This window comes from Lutra lutra, chromosome 4 (assembly GCF_902655055.1).
Source record: "Lutra lutra chromosome 4, mLutLut1.2, whole genome shotgun sequence".
In the NCBI taxonomy this organism is placed as follows: domain Eukaryota; kingdom Metazoa; phylum Chordata; class Mammalia; order Carnivora; family Mustelidae; genus Lutra; species Lutra lutra.
The window spans coordinates 87,013,895-87,036,622 of NC_062281.1; the positions used below are offsets into that span (position 1 = coordinate 87,013,895).

Below are 22,728 nucleotides of genomic sequence, written 5' to 3' on the forward strand. Positions count from 1 at the left end.
ATAGACCAGTGGAACAGAGTAGAGAGTCCAGATATGGACCCTCAACTCTATGGTCAGTTAATCTTCGACAAAACAGGAAAAAATATACAGTGGAAAAAAGACAGTCTCTTCAATAAATGGTGCTGGGGAAACTGGGCAACTATATGTAGAAGAATGAAACTCAACCATTCTCTTACACCATACACAAAGATAATCTCAAAATGGGATAAAAGACCTCACCGTGAGACAGGAATCCATCAGAATCCCAGAGGAGAACATAGGCAGTAATCTCTTCGATATCAGCCACAGCAACTTCTTTCAAGATATGGCTCCAAAGGCAAAGGAAACAAAAGCCAAAATAAACTTTTGGGACTTCATCAAAATCAAAAGCTTCTGCACAGCAAAGGAAACAGTCAAGAAAACCAAGAGGCAACCCACGGAATGGGAGAAGATATTTGCAAATGACAGTACAGACAAAAGATTGATATCCAGGATCTATAAAGAACTCCTCAAACTCAACACACACAAAAGAGATAATCATATCAAAAAATGAGCAGAAGATATGAACAGACACTTCTCCAATGAAGACATACAAATGGCTATCAGACACATGAAAAAATGTTCATCATCACTAGCCATCAGGGAGATTCAAATTAAAACCACATTGAAATATCACCTTACACTAGTTAGAATGGCCAAAATTAGCAAGACAGGAAACAACATGTGTTGGAGGGGATGTGGAGAAAGGGGAACCCTCTTCCACTGTTGGTGGGGAATGCAAGTTGGTGCAGCCACTTTGGAAAACAGTGTGGAGATTCCTCAAGAAATTAAAAATAGAACTTCCCTATGACCCTGCAATTGCACTACTGGGTATTTACCCCAAAGATACAGATGTAGTGAAAAGAAGGGCCATCTGTACCCCAATGTTTATAGCAGCAATGGCCATGGTCACCTAACTGTGGAAAGAACCAAGATGCCCTTCAACAGACAAATGGATAAGGAAGGTGTGGTCCATATACACTATGGAGTATTATGCCTCCATCAGAAAGGATGAATACCCAACTTTTGTAGCAACATGGACGGGACTGGAAGAGATTATGCTGAGTGAAATAAGTCAAGCAGAGAGAGTCAATAATCATATGGTTTCACTTATTTGTAGAGCATAACAAATAGCATGGAGGACATGGGGAGTTAGGAGAAGGCAGTTGGGGGAAATTGGAAGGGGAGGTGAACAATAAGGGACTATGGACTCTGAAAAACAATCTGAAGGGTTTGAAGAGGTGTGGGGGTGGGAGGTTGGGGGAACCAGGTGTTGGGTATTAGAGAGGGCATGGACTGCATGGAGCACTGGGTGTGGTGCAAAAACAATACTGTTATGCTGAGAATAAATAAAAAATGATTAAATAAAATAAAAAAAAATTCATAAGGGGAGAAAGGAATGTAAGAAAAAAGGAAGTGAGTGAATAATGCAGAATTCAAATTATTTAGCAATAAAATGATGTATTACATTGTTATTGTAAATGAGGCAGAAATTGGGCTTTAAAAAAATCAAAAAGACACTCACCACTGAAAATAGTGAGGAAGAAAAACATGGCTGTCAAGGTGGTCATATTTCCAGAATAAGGTTTCAATGATAGATGATAGAACAATTCAAACAGACAAATGTAAGCCATAATTCTGAGATTGATGTAATGTTTTAAGACAGTTTTTGATTTTTTGTAATAATGGTCTTACTATATTTTACAACATTTTAACAACCACGGAAAGAATAAAGTTTTTATCATGCAGAAATCATCATGGTTTTCAAGTACAAAATTTTATAAAATTGTCACCATATCAAATTTATATTTTCAAATAGAAATTACTCTAATTTTAAATCAGCATAATAAAGACTAATGTGTTCACTATTCAGAACCTAAAACAATAGCTTTGATATAGTAGTTGTTACTAAAATTTATAAACAAATAGTTTTTGTTTAAAGGACTATCATTTCTAAAAGCAAAAAAGGAAAACACATCTGTAATCACACTGCAGCTATACTGTTAACTTTTTATCTAAAGCTTCCCAGACTTTTATCATAAATGTGTATGTATATTTAGAATCCTACTATATCTACACTAAAATGCATATTTAATAGGATTTGAATATACTTCTCAATCCTTCCTAGCACAATATTTCAGAGATTCTCAAAGCCCAAGCTGGGTTGAAAGAGCGGATGTTTAGCTCCAAACTCTGCTGGAGTCCAAGTATTTGAGGAGCTAAACAAAAACCATTGACGGGGCTTCCCCATCTTCCTCTGATCTTGCGCACTCTTGAAAATGAAATCTGTTGTTTCACTAATATCAAATCTTTTTCCCCCTAAGGGCAAACATGAATATGGGTGTCCTCCAGCAACTCTGAGTTACATATAAAAATGTTTGTTTTCTAGTTCCAGCAGAGAGCGAGGTGAGAAAAGCAGCGCGCCCATGGATCCCAGAGACCTCCAGGCCCTGCAGCGTGAGGCCAGAGGGTGAAAGTCGGGGCCTGGGGACAGGTCGTGGGTTGTGACCTGCAGAGACCCAGCGCCCTCGCCATGGCCGCCCACCGGCCAGGCCCAGACTGAAGCAGCTGTGAGCTTCTCTGCACCCCGACCCCACCTTGGCACGGATGGCGGTGGCCTCTAGGGGGCCCAGACCTCGCCTGCTGCCTACGCCTCCGGCGCAACTCTGCAGGGCCTCCGCAAAGCCCCTGCCCAAGCCCCCGGGCGTGCGGTGCCTTTGGACGTCGGGTGTAGAGGAGCAAGAAGAATGGAGGCCAGGAGAATGCCGCCCACTGGGCTATCAAGAGTCTGAGAAGGTGGGTCTGTGGGGACGCTAGCTCTGCCACCTTTGGGCCTTGCAGCCCCATAAGTCCGGCCCTGGGAAGACCGCTCCGTCCCCACTGGACAAAACCTCACCTTCCATGGAGAATGGTGGACAGAGGCCCTAACGGGCCCAGAAGGATGGGTGGAATGGTTAATGGGCCACAGACAGTTGGTCTTCATTCCACCAAACATTGATGTTGGAAGATCGACATGGGAGAATTACCTACAGCGTTTGGCCAATGGGAAGACTACCCTTTGGGAAGATTTACTGGCCGTTTTTAGAAGGCCTGTGTACATAATATGAAAAAGCTGCGCTCAGCTCCCCACTGCCCAACCTTTCAAAGGAAAACTTTTGCCACATCTAGGCCTTCTAGATGTAAAGAGGTTGCGACATATGATAAAGTAGAGTTAGAAAAATCACACATCTTGTAAATGCTTATTTTTTTTTAAATCATAGAAAATAAATGTCTTTTGAAAATGACTTTGAAATGGAATTGCTAGACCACCTCTTGAAGGGACATCAGGAGCAACACACATCCACATTTGTTCAGTGGTTAAGAGGACATGAGGTAGACGACCTTGAGGAGGAAGAAAAGAAGGTTCTGTGCCAGACTGCTCATATTTAGAAGATATTTTCATATTACAATCATTGTTTTGTGTCTGCATTTTATCCCTCAACTATTGTATATATAGATGACAATGCTAAGTACATTTTTGAAATATCTACTCTTTCCAGATACTCTGAAGTGCCTGATAGGTGTTGAAAATAGAGGTAGTAAAAAGACATTCTAATAAATATCTTTTCGTTAACATTCATATGGAATGCTCTTTAATTTCGGGGGAATGGCCAAAACACCTTTTTGAATAGTACACGTTCTGTTTGTGCACTGGTTCAAAGGAGGAGGGAGGAGAGCTCTGCCAGTGTGTTTATAGTGAGGGAAGATTAACCATTGTCCTTTATGTTCCAGCATTTTGGTTTACTTAGGTGTGTATATAGTGTATATACTAGACAAATGAGTCCTAATTTTCATCATCTAGTCTTTCTAGATCTTAAAGAGGTTGGCAGTGTATGACAAATTAGTAAAATTAGCACATGCTAATTGACATGCATCATTGACATTCAAAGGAAAGCATTTCTTCTATAAATGACTTGGATATGAATTTGTTCAACCACCTTTAAACATTACAATTGCCTGTACTTGTCTACTGGATTTGTGGTGGAGAGAAGAAAGTGAGGGAGAGAATAATTTAGTCCAAAATAATGGTCGTATTTAGAAGATACCTCCGATTATATCCATTGTTAGGTGTGTACAATTTTATTTAACAGTGCTGTTGTGTACATAGTGGACAAGTACCTATATGAAATATCTAGTCTTTCTAGTTATTTAGAAATACTTGATGTATTTAAAAGTAGGGTAATGCTTCCTATAAATAGCTTTTAAGAACGGATGGGAAATATTATCTTTGGAAGTGGAATTTCTAAACCACCTCTCTGAACAGTGTACTTGTTCCTTGGTTTGAGGGAAGTGGGAGGGAAGAAATTGCAAAAGATGCTTGGCTAGTGTGTACTAGGAAATTTCAGCTTATCCATTGCCTTATATGTCATGTGCATTTAACTTGGCTGTATAATTTCTATATATACTAGACAAGTAGGTCCTAATTTTATAATATCTAGTCTCTAGATATGAAAGAGGTAGCCAATGTATGACAAAAGTAGAGTTAGTAAACTAACACATTTTGCACACTTTGTGTTAAAATTCATTGAAAGGCTGCCTTCTGAAAAGGACTTGAAGAGATGACATTGTAGTCACATCTAAGTGGCATGTGCCTATTTGCACTCACCCGCTGGGTTGGCAGTAGAGAGAAGTGAGAAATGAAGTGTTCTAGAATAGAATGTTCCCATGCAGAAGGTTTGCTTTCTATTTAGCCCATCTGGTGTCATGAGAAAACTCACTTTTGGGGCTTCTGGGTGGCTTAGTGGGTTAAGCCTCTGCCTTCGGCTCAGGTCATGATCTCAGGGTCCTGAGATTGTGCCCCGCATCAAACTCGATGCTCAGCAGAGCGTCTGCTAACATTATTAATTTCATAATTAAAATTTAAAAACAGATATGTATACGGTATATTGATTTGTTTTTTCATATTTAATATACAACAATGGGTATATACATGGCACAAAATAGTGGGGGATCATAATTGAAAGCTGGAGTCCTAGCCCAGTCCCATACTACTTCACACAAATCTGTTACCTTCTTATCACTGAGTAACATGGTCTGTGTTCTTTATTTATCTTTAGAAATTTTCTCATGACTTACAGCTAGGATGGCTAAGAGTGCAGATCCAATTCACCATCCTGTCACTACTCGTATCATTTAAAATTTTTTACTTCTGGTATATTTAAAAGATATGTTGCAACTTCTATTTTTTTTTCCTAACTGGCTAACATGCTGCCTCTTGATTTGCCTCTCAGATGAAGACAATTCCTCCATCTGCAATTCTTTCTCCTTCCCATCAATCCTCTTCGGGCAGTTATAATCTTTATTTTCATGTTGCCTAGGTTGACTAAAATTTACGCTGCTGAATATTGACATTTCCAGCCAAGATGAAAAACAATAAATGTTAAAATTCTATGACTTAGAACCATGGTACTTTCATAGGCAGCAGTGTCCCGATCTATGGGTCAGTGTCCTAGCTCTGAGCTAATCAAGAATGGAACTCATATGTTCTTGAAATGGATTCTTTCTTCTTACTCATCATCAAGGTCTCAAAGGTGTGATTTGTTACAGTTAGTTTATATTCAAATCAGGATTGTATTTTTTCCAGATTTTCTATTTCACCTTTATGCCATCCTTATGACTGAAGTAAAAGGCTTTCTTTAGTGTGGACTATTTGTTCCATACATACTTTTTGGTATCTAATTGGTTCCTTTTCTTCAAGACTATTTTTCCTTTAGATGTCACACAACTTATGTTCTTATTTTAATGTTGTATTTCAGGGTCTCCTTAGTGCACATACCAAGTTACCATTTCTATTTTGCTGGAACTCTAGTTGAACTTCACTGTCGTGGGTATAGCCTTCCTTTATTTTACCTTTCATATATTTCATATATTGTTCTTATTAATATGTTCAGACAACATCCTTAAAAAGAAACGAGTATGAGGAGTTCTTTATAGATCCTGGATATCAACCTTTTGTCTGTACCATCATTTGCAAATATCTTCTCCCATTCCGTGGGTTGCCTCTTTGTTTTCTTGACTGTTTCCTTTGCTGTGCAGAAGCTTTTGATCTTGATGAAGTCCCAAAAGTTCATTTTCGCTTTTGTTTCCTTTGCTTTTGGAGACCTATCTTAAAAGAAGTTGCTGTGGGGGCACCTGGGTGGCTCAGTGGGTTAAGCCTCTGCCTTCAGCTCAGGTCATGATCTCAGGGTCCTGAGATTGAGCCCCGCATCAGACTCTCTGCTCGGCAGGGAGCCTGCTTCCCCCTCTCTCTCTGCCTGACTCTCTGCCTACTTGTGATAAGAAAAAAATCTCTCCACCTTCTTTAAAAAAAAAAAAAGTTGCTGTGGCTGATATCGAAGAGGTTACTCCCTATATTCTTCTCTAGGATTCCGACAGATTCCTGTCTCATGTTCAGGTCTTTTATTCATTTTGAGTTTATCTTTGTGTTTGGTGTAAGAGAATGGTCGAGTTTCATTCTTCTACATATAGCTACCCAGTTTTCCCAGCACCATTTATTGAAGAGAATTTCTTTTTTCACTGTATATTTTTTCCAGTTTTGTTGAAGATTATTTGCCCATAGAGTTGAGGGCCCATATCTGGGCTCTCTACTCTGTTCCACTGGTTTATGTTTCTGTTTTTATGCCAGTACCATGCTGTCTTGGTGATCACAGCTTTGTAGTAAAGCTTGAAATCAGGCAACGTGATGCCCCAGTTTTATTTTTGTTTTTCAACATTTCCTTAACGATTCGGGTTCTCTTCTGATTCCATACAAATTTTTGTATTATTTGCTCTAGCTCTTTGAAAAATACTGGTGGAATTTTGATCGGAATGGCATTAAAAGTGTAGATTGCTCTAGGTAGTATGGACATTTTAACAATGTTTATTCTTCCAATCCAAGAGCATGGAATGGACTTCCATCTTTTTGTGTCTTCTTCAATTTCTTTCATGAGTTTTCTGTAATTACTCGAGTACAGATCCTTTACCTCTTTGGTTAGGTTGATTCCCAGGTATCTTATGGTTCTTGGTGCTATAGTAAATGGAATTGATTCTCTAATTTCCCTTTCTGTATTTTCATTGTTAGTGTATAAGAAAGCCACTGATAGTCTATGGACTCTGAAAAACAATCTGAAGTGTTTGAAGAGGTGGGGGGGTGGGAGGTTGGGGGAACCAGGCGGTGGGTATTAGAGAGGGCATGGATTGCATGGAGCACTGGGTGTGGTACAAATACAATGAATACTGTTATGCTGAAAATAAATTTAAAAAATGATATATATATATATATATATATATATGTATATATATATATATATATACATATATATATATATATATATAAGATTCAGACGCTTACCGACGGAGCCACCCAGGCTTCCCTCTTTGGTGTATTTGTTTAAAAAAATTAAATTTATTTGCTCTCCCTTGCACCCCAAAAAAGAGAGCAAGGACCAGCCAGCCCTTTAAAAAAACATTTCTGTAACTGTGGGAAGACAGCTTAACCATCAATTTATTGGATAACTTTACATAAGTCACTTGCCTTTTTTTGTATCTATTTTCCCTTTCTTTCTAGTGGAAATGATAACATATGTCTTACCCACTGCACAATGTTAATGTTAGGTAACCTTTGTTAAAAGGCTCTGATTAATATAAAGTATTATGAAAAAAAAAAGAAAGCCACTGATATCTGTACATTGACTTTGTATTCTGCCACATTGCTGAATTGTTATATGAGTTCTAGTAGTTTGGGGGTGGAGTCTTTTGGGTTTTCCATATAAAGAATCATGTCATCTGCGAAGAGAGAGAGTTTGACTTCTTCATGGCCAATTTGGATACCTTTTATTTCTCTTTGTTGTCTGATTGCTGTTGCTAGGACTTCTAATACTATGTTGAACAAGAGTGGTGAGAGTGGGCATCCTTGTCGTGTTCCTGATCTCAACGGGAAGGCTGCAAGCTTTTTCTCATTGAGGATGATATTTACTGTGGGTCTTTCATAGATAGATTTTATGAACTTCAGGAATGTTCACTCTATCCCTATACTTTGAAGTGTTTTAATCAGGAATGGATGCTGGATTTTGTCAAATGCTTTTTCTGCATCAATTGAGAGGACCATGTGGTTCTTTTTCTTTTCTTATTAATTTGTTCTATCACACTGATTGATTTGTGAATGTTGAACCATCCTTGTAGCCCAGGAATGGATCCCACCTGGTCATGTTGATAATCTTTTAAATGTGCTGTTGGATCCTGTTTGCTAGGATCTTGCCGAGAATCTTAGCATCCATGTTCATCAGGGATATTGGTCTGAAATTCTCCTTTTTGGTAGGGTCTTTGCCTGGTTTGGGGATCAGGGTAATGCTGTCTTCATAGAAAGAGTCTGGAAATTTTCCTTCCAGTTCAATTGTTTGAAACAGCTTCAGGAGAATAGGTGTTATTTGTTCTTTGAAAGTTTTGTAGAATTCCCCAGGGAATCCATCAGGTCCTGGGCTCTTGTTTATTGGGAGGTTTTTGATCACGGCTTCAATCTCATTACTAGATATTGGTCTATTCATGTTGTCAATTTCCTCTTGGTTCAATTTTGGGAGATTATGGTTTTCGAGGAATGCATCCATTCCATCTAGGTTGCTTAGCTTATTGGCATATAACTGTTGATAATAACTTCTGATGATTGTTTCTACTTCCTTAGTGTTAGTTGTGATCTCTCCCTTTTAAGTCAGAATTTTATGAATTTGGGCTTTCTCTCTTTTCTTTTGGATTAGTGTGGCCAATGGTTTATCGATCTTATTGATTCTTTCAAAAAACCAGCTTCTAGTTTCATTGATACGTCCTACTGTATATCTGGTTTCTACCTCATTGATCTCAGCTCTAATCTTGATTATTTCCCTTCTTATGTGTGGAGTTGGTTTGATTTGTTGCTGATTCTCCAGTTCTTTAAGGTATAGAGACAGCTAATGTGTTCTGGATTTTTCAATTTTTTTGAGGGAGGCTTGGATGGCTATGTATTCCCCTCTTAGGACCGCCTTTGCTTTATCCCATAGGTTTTGGACAAAAGTGTCTTCATTCTCATTGGTTTCCATGAATTGTTTCAGTTCTTCTTTGATCTCCTGGTTGATCCAAGCATTCTTAAGCAAGGTGGTCTTTAGCTTCCAGGTGTTTGAGTTCCTTTGGAACTTTTCCTTGTGATTGAGCTCCAGTTTCAAAGCATTGTGATCTGAATATATGCAGGGAATAATCTCAGTCTTTTCGTATCAGTTGAGTCCTGATTTGTGACCCAGTATGTGGTCTATTCTTGAGAAGGTTCCATGTGCACTTGAGAAGAATGAGTATTCTGTTGTTTGAAGGTGGAATGTTCTGTATCTATCTATGAGGTCCATCTGGTCCAATGTGTCATTCAATGCTCTTGTTTCTTTATTGGTTTTCTGCTTCGATGATCTGTCTATTTCTGAGAGAGGCATGTTAAGATCTCCTACTATTAATGTATTCATATCAATATGACTCTTAATCTCAATTAATAGTTTTCTTATGTAGTTGGCTGCTCCCATATTGGGGCATAGATATTTACAATTGTTAGATCATCTTGGTGGATAGTCCCTTTTAGAATGATGTAGTGTCATTCTGTATCTCTGACTACAGTCTTTAGTTTAAATTCTAATTTGTCTGATATGAGAATCACTACCCCAGCCTTCTTTTGAGGCCCATTGGCATGAAAGATGCTTCTCCATCCCTTCACTTTCAGTCTGGCTGTATCCTTAGGCTCAAAATGGGTCTCTTGTAGACAACATATGGATGGGTCCTTTCGTTTTATCCAATCTGCAACCCTCTGTCATTTTATGGGCGCATTTAGGCCATTCACATTGAGAGTGATTATTGATAGATCGTTTTTATTGACATCGTGTTAACTTTGAAGTCTTTCTTTCTGTAGATTGTCTCTATATTTCTGTTCAATGATATTCTTAGGATTTTTCCTCTTTTATAGAACTCCTCTTAATATTTCCTGCAGTGTCAGCTTGGTGGTTGCATAGTCTTTTAAGCCTTGCCAGTCTTGGGAACTCTTTATTTCTCCATCTATTTTGATTGTCAGTCTTGCTGAATAAAGTATCCTTGGCTGCATGTTCTTCTCATTTACTGCCCTGAATATATCTCGCTAGCCCTTTATGGCTTGCCAGGTCTCTGTGGACTGGTATGACGTTATTCTGATGGGCTTTCCTCTGTAAGTTAGGAGCCTCTTTGTCCTAGCATCTTTCAAGAGATTATATCTACAATTATGATTCGTCAATTTGAGTAACAGGTGCCTTGATGTTTTTATGGAATCTATAATCTTGGGTGGAGACCGTTTGGCCTCTAGTACATGAACGCTGTTTCCATTTACGAGATTGGGAAAATTTTCATGAAGAACTTCTTCCACTATATCTTCTAGACTTATTTCTTTCTCCTCCCCTTCAGGAATTCCAATAATTCTGATGTTGGAACGTTTCATGGCATCATTTGTTTCCCTGATTTTGTTTTCATGGCTTCTAAGCTGTTTTTTCCAGGCTTCCTCCTGATCCTTTCTATCTGTTTGTCCTCCACATCACTAATGCTATCTTCTGTAAATTACCCTAGGTTTTAGAGAATTTAGATTAGATTGGAACTCATTGAGAGCTTTGTGAACCTCATCCCTGGTAGCTTTCAGCTCTGCCCTAACATTGTGAACATCATCCCTGGTTGCTTTTAGTTCGGCCCTAATCAATTCCGTTTGGTCATCCATGGCTTTCTCCAACCTAGCTATTGCCTGGATAATTGTTAGCTTGAATTCTCTTTACGACATATTGTCTATGTTGATAGCTGTTAGCTCTGTTGCAGAAGGCCCATCCTCTGTATTTTTCTTCTGTTGGGCATTCCTCCTTGCCACGGCCAGTGCAACAAATCGACCAGGGAACGTGAGGGTGAGAGGATGGTGAACAGAAATTAAGAGACAAAGAGATGGTGGTAGGAGGGACACTGAGGAGGATGTCCAACAGTGCCGATTTTATTCCACATCTTACAATCATTTATAAGGCAGACCACAATAGGAGGAGTAATACATCAGTACCTAGTCAGATGACTGCAAGTTTCTATAACAACCTTACATTAACTGCAAGCAAACCTCATGATGCCAGGTAGTTTCGGCTAAATCCATTAGCAAGACAATCAACCAGGAGTGGGTTATGGGAGCTACAGAACAACAAGGACCAACTAAGAATTCATGACACTGACCATATTGTTCCCTTCTATAGGGAGAGCATGTGGGAAGTCACGTAGGCGAGTGCACAACACATAGCACAGACCCTTTCTCAGTGTTACTCAACTTTCCCATCCTTAACCTTGTCAAGGTATCCAGACTTTGAAGGAGACAAAAGTCAGGGCCTGGTTTGATCCTTGACTCCAACCATGCCATAGCCTCCAATACTCCTCCTAGTCATTTTGGAGAGAGATGGCTGATCAGATATAGCTGGATGTATTGACCGTGGTGCAGTCAAGGTGCACCCTGGAACGCTTCTGAGCAATCAGGATTACCCACCCAAAAGAGAGAAAAAAGAAAAGAAAAAGAAAAAAAAAGAGAGAGAGAGAGACAGGAAAGAAAGGGAAGATAAAAGAGAAGATTCAGCCCAAATGGGCCCCAAGGGAAGATTGATGAAGTATACAAACAAAAACAGACAAACAAAAAGACTGATAAAAGTATATGACAAGAGAAAAAAAATATATGCAAATAAAGGAAGAACCTCGTCTAAAAGATCCCCCAGTGTAAGATTTATATACTATCAGGACAAACACAAAAACACAGAAACATTGGTGGAAGAAAAAGATGGCAGAATGGTTATAAATTCTCAGTGTGGGTGAGGAAGGTTTTTTGATTCTTCCTGGATGTATCTTGATATCTTTGTTAAATGACTCAACTTTCCTAAGATAAAGGGGGATTAACCCCCCTATAGGGGTAACATTGATTGGGGAAAGGGGTTTACCTTAAAGTTTAACTCTATATGAACATTAGAAAATAAAAGTAAAAAAGGAATAAACTAGACTAAACTAAACTAAAATAAATAAAAAGAAATTTAAAAAAATAGAAATGCAAAAGAAAAACACAGGTGTATGTATCAAAAAGTTCAGGTTAGAAGGTTATTTTGGAATTTGATGTACTGGACATCTCACTGTGATGGTAAATAGGTAGAAAAATTATCTATATAGAAAGAGTCTGGGAGTTTTCCTTCTGCTTCAATTTTTTGAAACAGCTTCAGAAGAATAGGTGTTATTTGTTCTTTGAAAGTTTGGTAGAATTCCCCAGGGAATCTGTCAGGTCCTGGGCTCCTGTTTTTTGGGAGGTTTTTGATCACTGCTCCAATCTCGTTACTAGATATCGGTCTATTTAGGTTACCGATTTCATCCTGGTTCAATTTTGGGAGTTTATAGTTTTCCAGGAATGCATCCATTTCATCTAGGTTGCTTAGCTTATTGGTATATAACTGTTGATAATAACTTCTGATGATTGTTTCTACTTCCTTGGTGTTAGTTGTGATCTCTCTTTTCATTCAAAAAATTGAAGCAGAAGGAAAACTTCCAGACTCTTTCTATGAAGCCAGCATTACCCTGATCCCCAAACCAGGCAAAGTACCTACCAAAAAGGAGAATTTCAGACCAATATCACTGGTGAATATGGATGCTAAGATTCTTAACAAGATACTAGCAAACAGGACCCAACAGCACATTAAAAAGATTATCAACAGGGGCGCCTGGGTGGCTCAGTGGGTTAAAGCCTCTGCCTTCGGCTCAGGTCATGATCCCAGGACCCTGGGATCAAGCCCCACATAGGGCTCTCTGCTCAGCAGGGAGCCTGCTTCCCCCTCTCTCTTGTCTCTGCCTGCCTCTCTGCCTACTTGTGATCTCTGTCTGTGAAATAAATAAATAAAAATCTTAAAAAAAAAGATTATCAACATTACCAGGTGGGATTCATTCCTGGGCTACAATGATGGCTCAACATTCGCAAATCAATCAATGTGATAGAACAAATTAATAAGAAAAGACAGAAGAACCACATGGTCCTCTCAGTTGACGCAGAAAAAGCATTTGACAAAATCCAGCATCCGTTCCTGATTAAAACACTTCAAAGTATAGGGATAGAGGTAACATTCCTGAACTTCAACAAATCTATCTATGAAAAACCCACAGCAAATATCATCCTCAATGAGAAAAAGCTTGCAGCCTTCCCGTTGAGATCAGGAACACGACAAGGGTGCCCACTCACACCACTCTTATTCAACATAGTATTAGAAGTCCTAGCAACAGCAATCAGACAACAAAGAGAAATAAAAGGTATCCAAATTGGCCATGAAGAAGTCAAACTCTCTCTCTTCACAGATTACATGATTCTTTATATGGAACACCCAAAAGACTCCACCCCCAAACTATCAGAACTCATACAGCAATTCAGTAACGTGGCAGAATACAAAGTCAATGTACAGAAATCAGTGGCTTTCTTATACAGTAACAATGAAAATACAGAAAGGGAAATTAGAGAATCAATTCCATTTACTGTAGCACCAAGAACCATAAGATACCTGGGAATAAACCTAACCAAAGAGGTAAAGGATCTGTACTCGAGGAACTATAGAACACTCATGAAAGAAATTGAAGAAGACACAAAAAGATGGAAGACCGGGACGCCTGGGTGGTTCAGTGGGTTAAGGCCTCTGCCTTCGGCTCAGGTCATGATCCCAGGGTCTTGGGATTGAGTCCCGCATCTGGCTCCTTGCTCAGCAGGGAGCCTGCCTCTCTCTCCGCCTCTGCCTGCCTCTCTGCCTGCTTGTGTGCTTTCTGTCTCTCTCTTTCTAAAAAAAAAATATATATATATATATGGAAGACTCTTCTATGCTCTTGGATCAGAAGAATAAACCTTGTTAAAATGTCTATACTGCCTAAAGCAATCTATACTTTTAATGCCATTCTGATAAAAATTCCACCGGTATTCTTCAAAGAGCTAGAGCAAATAATCAAAAATTTGTATGGAATCAGAAGAGAACCCGAATCGCTAAGGAAATGTTGAAAAACAAAAATAAAACTGGGGCATCATGTTACCTGATTTCAAGCTTTATTACAAAGCTGTGATCACCAAGACAGCATGTTACTGGCATAAAAACAGACACATAGACCAGTGGAACAGAGTAGAGAGTCCAGATTTGGACCCCCAACCCTATGGTCAAATAATCTTCGACAAAACAGGAAAAAATATACAGTGGAAAAAAGACAGTCTCTTTAATAAATGGTGCTGGGAAAACTGGACAGCTATATGTAGAAGAATAAAACTCGACCATTCTCTTACACCATGCACAAAGATAATCTCAAAATGGATAAAAGACCTCAACGTGAGACAGGAATCCATCAGAATCCTAGAGGAGAACATAGGCAGTAATCTCTTCGATATCAGCCACAGCAACTTCTTTCAAGATATGTCTCCAAAGGCAAAGGAAACAAAAGCCAAAATAAACTTTTGGGACTTCATCAAAATCAAAAGCTTCTGCACAGCAAAGGAAACAGTCAAGAAAACCAAGAGGCAACCCATGGAATGGGAGAAGATATTTGCAAATGATGGTACAGACAAAAGGTTGATATCCAGGATCTATAAAGAACTCCTCAAACTCAACGCACACAAAACAGATAATCATATCAAAAAATGAGCAGAAGATATGAACAGACACTTCTCCAATGAAGACATACAAATGGCTATCAGACACATGAAAAAATGTTCATCATCACTAGCCATCAGGGAGATTCAAATGGAGCATAACAAATAGCATGGAGGACAAGGGGAGATGGAGAGGAGAAGGGAGTTGAGGGAAATTGGAAGGGGAGGTGAACCATGAGAGACTATGGACTCTGAAAAACGATCTGAGAATTTTGAAGGGGTGGGGGGTGGGAGGTTGGGGGCACCAGGTGGTGGGTATTGTAGAGGGCACGGATTGCATGGAGCACTGGGTGTGGTGCAAAAATAATGAATACTGTTATGCTTAAAAAAAATAAAAAAATTAAAAAAAAAAAAAAACTACATTGAGATATCACCTTACACCAGTTAGAATGGCCAAAATTAGCAAGACAGGAAACAACATGTGTTGGAGGGGATGTGGAGAAAGGGGAACCCTCTTCCACTGTTGGTGGGGAATGCAAGTTGGTGCAGCCACTTTGGAGAACAGTGTGGAGATTCCCCAAGAAATTAAAAATAGAGCTTCCTTATGACCCTGCCATTGCACTACTGGGTATTTACCCCAAAGATACAGAAGTAGTGAAAAGAAGGGCCATCTGTACCCCAATGTTTATAGCAGCAATGGCCACGGTCACCAAACTGTGGAAAGAACCAAGATGCCCTTCAACGGACGAATGGATAAGGAAGGTGTGGTCCATATACACTATGGAGTATTATGCCTCCATCAGAAAGGATGAATACCCAACTTTTGTAGCAACATGGACGGGACTGGAAGAGATTATGCTGAGTGAAATAAGTCAAGCAGAGAGAGTCAATTATCCTATGGTTTCACTTATTTGCGGAGCATAACAAATAGCATGGAGGACAAGGGGAGTGAGAGAGGAGAAGGGAGTTGAGGGAAATTGGAAGGTGAGGTGAACAATGAGAGACCATGGACTCTGAAAAACAATCTGAAGGGTTTGAAGAGGTGTGGGGATGAGAGGTTGGGGGGAACCGGGTGGTGGGTATTGGAGAGGGCATGGACTGCATGGAACACGGGGTGTGGTACAAAAACAATGAATACTGTTGTGCAGAAAATAAATAAAAAAATGATTAAAAATATAATAAAATAAATAAATAAATAAATAAAAAGAAGAAAAAAGAATAGGTTACAAATAGAATTTTCTGTTTCCCCACACATAAAGATTTTTGTTCTAGATCTGGCTTTTTCTTTAAATGGCTAGATTGTAATTATTTATGGGTTTGTCCTATATCTATTCTGTAGTTATAGTATGAAAGCAGCCGTAAATAATACACAAGATAACTATTCAGACTGTATTTCCATAAACCTTCATTTATAAAATCAGCGACTGGGTTGGATTTTTCCTATAGGTCATATTTTGCTGACCTCTGGCTAAGTGAAATTTTTATTCTGATTCTCTAAACAGAAATCAGGAATATATGGTTCTTTATAAGAACATATGAATTTACAAGAGTTTTTTTTAATGTGTACAAGTCCAAATATATGCAAATGTGTATAATAGTGTCTGTGCATGAGTATATGGATATGGGTAAGAGTGTGTTGGATGGGATTATGTACATGCGCCAGTGACTTTTTTTCTTCAGATTCTCTCTGTTCCTTTCCTTTTGCCCCTCCCCCCTTAAACTTCCCCTCCCTCTCCTTAAAACAAGTGAACCTTAAAAAATACATATTTATACACGTGTATATATGGTTATCTATGTGTATGTGTGTGTGTATATATAATCAATTAGTAAATGCAACTGACCCATGTGGACAAAGACTAAACAATCACCTGCTAATGATGACGTAGTTTTGTTTATAAAGGGAAAGAACCACTATTGACCAATATTAATCCCTCATAAATTTCTTCCATTTTAGACAGCTGTGAAACATATTGATTTTCTTTCTTTTTTTATTGTGTTATGTTAGTCACCATAAAATACATGATTAGTTTTTGATACAGTGTTCCAAGATTCATTGTTTAAGTATAACACCCAGTGCTCTATGCAGTCTGCCCTCCTTAATACCCACCACCAGGTTTTCCCTTCTCCCACCCCTCTCCCCTCTGAAACCCCTGGTTTGTTTCTCAGAGTACACAGTCTCTTGTGTTTCATCTCCCTCCCCCAATTTACCCCAACTGACTTTACCTTTCCTTCTGCTAATGTCCTCCATTTTATTTCTTATGTTCCACAAGTAAGTGAAACTATATAATAATTGAGGTTCTCTGCTTGACTTATTTCACTCAGCATAATCTCCTTCAGTTTCATCCATGTTGATGCAGAAGTTGGGTATTCATCCTTTCTGATTGCCAAGCCATTTTTTTCTTTTCTTTTTTTTCCCAAATTTTATTATTTATTTGACAGAGAGCGATCACAAGTAGGCACAGACAGAGGGGGGCAGGGGAAGCAGGCTCCCCACTGAGCAGAGAGCCCAATGTGAGGCTCCATCCCAGGACCCTGGGATCATGACCTGAGCTGAAGGCAGAGGCTTTAACCCACTGACCCACGCAGGCACCCCCATTTTTTTCTTTCTATGCACTGTCACCAAGCCAATGTTGTCTGATCACCAGCTTCAAATTTATATACCTCAAATAAGGATTCTATATTTATGTTTTCCTTTTAAAGCTGGAGGTATTTTTCTATTTACATAAATTAGAAAACCTGTCATATTAGCCGTTTAAGGGTCCAGATTAAAGCCATGCTTTAAGAAGTGCGTCTGGGAGGGAAGGCTCAAAGGAAATAAAAGTCTTGAAAAAAAAATGGAAATGTTTAACCACAATCCCCCATCCTGTTCTTCTGTTCACCTACTAATTCATCCTGATAAATGTGTATTTATTACTTATGCAATGCAAGACTCTATTCCAGAAGTAAAGATTAATAAAGGGAACAGAATAGACAAAAATTTCTACCATTTTGGAGCTTATATTCTAGTGGAAGAACTCAAACAAGGAAGTCCTACAGAACATGCACAATACAGTCCTATGGTCATGAATGCTGGGGAACAATACAAATCAGGAAGGAGGATAAGGACTTTGTGTGGGGAGGGACAGGGGAGACAGGAGAACTCTATGGGTATTAGAACAAAGGCAGTGAAGAATGTTATGGGTTTGGGTTTCTTTGTGCTAACCTACAGAAAGAGGACTAAGGAGCACAACAAAATTGGGCCTGATGGTCTCAAGGCTAATAATCATGTCCAAGATATAAGGAACCCCTTTTTGTGAACAGTAGTTTGTCTGTTTATTCTCTTATCTTTTCCAGTAACTTGTGAGAGCTCATTTTTTTTCTTCTGTTCAATCCTGCTTTAGTAGAATTTTCATTCTTGGCCAGTAGAAGCCCCGTTGCACTACTTATTGGGAGCAATACTTTCTTTTTTTGACCTTTTCTGTATGATACACTGCTGTGAAGGTTGCAGAAGGGGGTGAGATTTTACACTAGACGCTAACAACTTAGCCTGCCATAATTTTATAGATGGTGGAAGAACATACAAGACCCCTGGGCCAGAGACAAAAAACTGTATTACTCCTGGCCTAGCAGGAAATACAACATGGGTAGGATGGGAGAGTGGCAAACCTGCTTTACTTCTTCCTCAAAAGGAGACATTATCTTGAATAACCTAGCAGAGAAATGTATCTGTCTCTACCCTGGAAAGAAACACTGTCTCTTTCTCCTAAGGCTGTTTTCTATATGAAACTTGGAAAAGATAATTGAGAACAAAAGCTATCAACAGCTCTTCACAAGGTGTGTAGAATCACAAAAGTCCTGTGGAGAATTGTTCCCCCACCAGCTTCTTAACTGATTGGCAACATTCCAAGTGACAAGACTTGCATACTATGCTAGAGATCTGTCATCCTGGCTATCTTCTTCATCTCTGACCACTTCCTTGATTCTGTGGATCTTCCAAATCCAGGATTCTGTACCTGTTACTTTATAAAATGTAATTAAAATTATATTAAAATACAACCAACCTGCATCTTAGAGAAATTTGATGAAGCAGAAGTTTGGTTTAAAATGAAGCTTCTCCTATAATATTTTGGAGTAGAATATGTTTTTATCTATTTTCATGCCATAAGGAAGGGTTGTGAAAAGTAATTTATTTTTGTGTGTTAATAATCGATAATGGATTGAATTAATTACCCCTGCCAGGACATTTGTGTTTTAAAAAGTCTATAGTCATAACCAAAGGAACAGTCATTATCTGTACTAGCAATAAAGGTTAATGGAAAAGTTGTTATCTTTTCCAAAAGATAGATAAGATGGATAGATAGATAGATGGATCAGACGGATAGATAGATAGATGGATCAGAAAGAGCCTTTGGGACTCCATCTAATTTAGAAAAGGACTTTATCATGTGAGTAGAGTGCATGACCTTAACTGCCAAAAGCAAGTGAACCAGACCTGCTTTATCCAGAGAAGCTCTGCTTTCTTTGTTGTGTGGTGGATCCTCACTACAGGTTTCTTTGAATTAAGAGCTTTCCAGCTCAAGAAAGGACAACAGCAGCAGCTGCAGCAACAAAAATCATGAGAAGGTGACTGGTCTAATTTGTTAATGATTTGGAGCTGTCCATACTTGAGTTCTTGCCTCCTCTTGGGAGGAGGCAGTATTTGGAACAGATTATCTCTACCTTTGTTTCCTATTAACCACAGGACTAAGTTTTTAAATCCAAACCTATCACATTAATAACTGGAAAAAATAACTAGTTTATGGTAATGCAGTAGCTCTATATTCTAGAGAACAGATGTTTGATGGAATGTGTAAAAACACTTAAAAATATTTAGATCACCTGGGGAAAACATGTCTTTCTATTTACTTAAGGGGCATTTACTGCTAATTTCTACTATCCATGTTCATAGACGACACATTTTCTTTCTGTTATATTTGGTGGGACAGAATGCAGTGTCCATGAATACTGGAAACTTGCTATGATCTAAGAATGTAACTTTGGAGTTGTAGAATCAAGCCAAGTAGGATGTGCATAATTGGAGGAAATTTGCACTATGACTTTCCAGAAAAATTGGTTCTTCCTCCTATGATTGTATTCCCAGGATATTCAATTATTTCAGCTCAACAAAGTATACCAAAGACCTCTGTTCTGGTGACGCAATCATTAAAACTCCATTACAGAAAGATAGTTGATTATAAGATCCAGTAGAATTACTATTTCTCAGATTTTAAAAAAAAATGCCATTTTCTCCTTGGGTTTTGTTTTTCTTGTCTGGAAAAAAAAATAAAAAAGCACAGGCTTTCCTTTTATTCTCCCCTCCCCCAAGTCATCATTTTTAAAGTTTAAAGCTAATTTTAATTTCAATTTGGTTATTACCCTTTAGGATAAAGGAAGTTTTAATTCCTTAAATAGCATCCATATTTTTTTAAAGATTTTATTTATTTATTTGACAGACAGAGATCACAAGTAGGCAGAGAGGCAGGCAGAGAGAGAGGAAGGGAAGCAGGCTCTCCACTGAACAGAGAGCCCGATGCAGGGCTCGATCCCAGGACCCTGGGATCATGACCTGAGCTGAAGGCAGAGGCTTTAACCCACTGAGCCACCCAGGCGCCCCAGCATCCATATTTTTAATGTATGTAGAAACAGAAGCAAAGTATTCCTAGTCTATAGTAAATTCTTCCTGGTCAGGCTCACTCTTCTGCCTCTCACCTTTCAGGTATGTTTGCCGTTAGTCTGCATGATCATTTGCTAAACATGGAGTGATCAACTGTCTACTTTGGTTGACAGCATTGAGTCCTGTCTAGGGCTAGGCTGCCTCCCTCCAGGAGTTACATAAATAAATTCCTGTCACTTCTTCTACTGCCCATTAAACCTAGGAAATCAATATGCTTCTCTGTGCATGTGGGCTCCCAAGAAGACGTCTCCTACAAATTGTCAAATAAATACTGCTTGATAACTGAGCCAGTTCCAGTTTCAAGCATGTGAACTTGCTGTTCTGGACCACACCATAAGTGCAGAATGTTACTACAGTTTTAATGTGGATGTTAAAAAAACAAAAAAACAAAAAAACTACATACTCACAGGAATTCTTATAGATGGGCTCCATTCTCCAAAAAGTAAATAGCATTTTGCTTTTGTCTCATTGAGTTTTCTGACCATTTACTCTGCATATCTCTATGACTGCTTTTCAAACCATTGTAGTGAATTTATTTTAATTTTTTATTTCCTCTTATTGCCTATATTTTAGCCTTATATAGTATTGAAGTAATCAACTTTGCAACTCTTCAGTCAGTTTTGGCATTAGTATCTATCTAAAACTGTCTTTCAAAACATCTCTACTTTCAAATTTACTAGTTTAAAATTTATATATAAAAATATGTTCATTAAAAAATTTACTTCTCAATTTATAATGTTGTTCATTTGAGTTTCGTATTTTTTATCAGCATTTTGCCAAAGAATACTGTTTTTCTTTTTTAAAAATAGATACTATGGTTGATTGCTTTTTCCTAGTTTATATGTTTCTGGGTTTTTTTTTTTTTTTGCACTAAATAATTAATTTAAAAACTTTGAAATAATCCAGATTTGGAAAAAAAATTGTAGCTTTAAATTCATATGTTAGGATAAAAAACAAAACTGAACTAATTTAGATATGTATTTTGTAGAGAGAGAAAGCAAGCTGAAAAATTAAAATTAAAGATAAAGATGGCAGTTAATGATATTGAAAACCACCAAAAAAACACACAAGTCAATTAAAAAGTAATTTTTCAAAATGACTAACGAAATTAAGAAACGCAAAAGGAAAAATCACTATTTAAAAGATATGTTACTGTAAGGGCCTACTTAGGCAGAGGGAGCCATTTTGTTGTTTATGCAGTAAACTTAGATTGACCCTATGCAGTAGACTTAGATTGACCCTGCCCCTCCCAGAGGAACTTACTTGCAAAGCCCAGATACAAGGGCTGGTCAGGCCAGGTGGAGACATCCAATCAGTGGAGCACACATACCGTCTCCCTAGCTACCAGGGAGAGTGGGCCCCACCCTTTGGATGCCAATTCTGACCAAGGTGATAGGCTAGTTCAAATATCTACTAGGGTAAATTGTAATCTCACTGGCTCAACCACATGGCCTTAGGCTCTATAAAAGTGTAGCCAGGCTCAACCACATGGCCTTTGCTCTATAAAAGTTAGTCTGTGAGACGGAGAAGGGTCTCCTCTTTGTAAGAGATGGCCATGACCGGTCAGTTTGGTTCTCGATTCTTGGCACAAAATAAAGCTTTGCTTGATCTTTGCTTTGTATCAATCTCGTTCCTTTGACCATGGACCCAAGAGTTACTACCTATCACACATACTTAAAAAATGGGAAAATATTATAAATAACTTCCTGCTGGTAATTAAAAAAAATGGGCCATGTACTGACAATTTCTAGGAAAATAGAGCTTATCAAAACTACATGAAGAAAATTTGAAATCTAATATTCCTGTAACTATGAAAGAAACATCCATAATTTCAAATTCTCCCTCAAAGGAAACTCTGGATTAAGGCAACTATTCTGAATAAGTAAATGAGTAAGTAATACCAATGTTTCATAGACTATTTCAGAGAATAAAACTTTAAGACAAACTTTTCAGGTCAACACAAACCTGCAAACTAAATACAATTCAGTACTAGAAAGATGTAAATACTCCCCAAGTTACTCTATATATTCAATGTGACAACAGCATTCCAAACTGTATTACAGTCTTATTGTAGAACTTGACAAGTGATTTTAACTTTATGTGAAACTTTGAAGGCCAAGGATAAACATGGGGAAATAGAAGATAAGGAAGATATGCTTTACTGTGTATCCAAAGTTTTGAGAAAGTCGGATTTGCGGTTCTAAAAAAGAGAAAGAAACTAGTGGAACTCAAAAGTTTAGATGAAGTTCAGGACATGATTTAAAGGGAAAAAAATAAATGGTATTACAAAACATTGGGAAAAAATTGTTCTTTTCAGTAAAAGGTGCTAGACCAATTGCATAACCCTGTGGAAGAAAATAAAGCTTGGTGTTCA

The 22,728-nt window shown here is 38.3% G+C and overlaps 1 pseudogene; it reads left to right on the forward strand.

Moving 5' to 3' along the window:
* Nucleotides 1-2,625: 2,625 nt before the first annotated feature.
* Nucleotides 2,626-22,728, forward strand: part of LOC125097306 (myomegalin-like) — a 91,807-nt pseudogene continuing 71,704 nt past the window's right edge.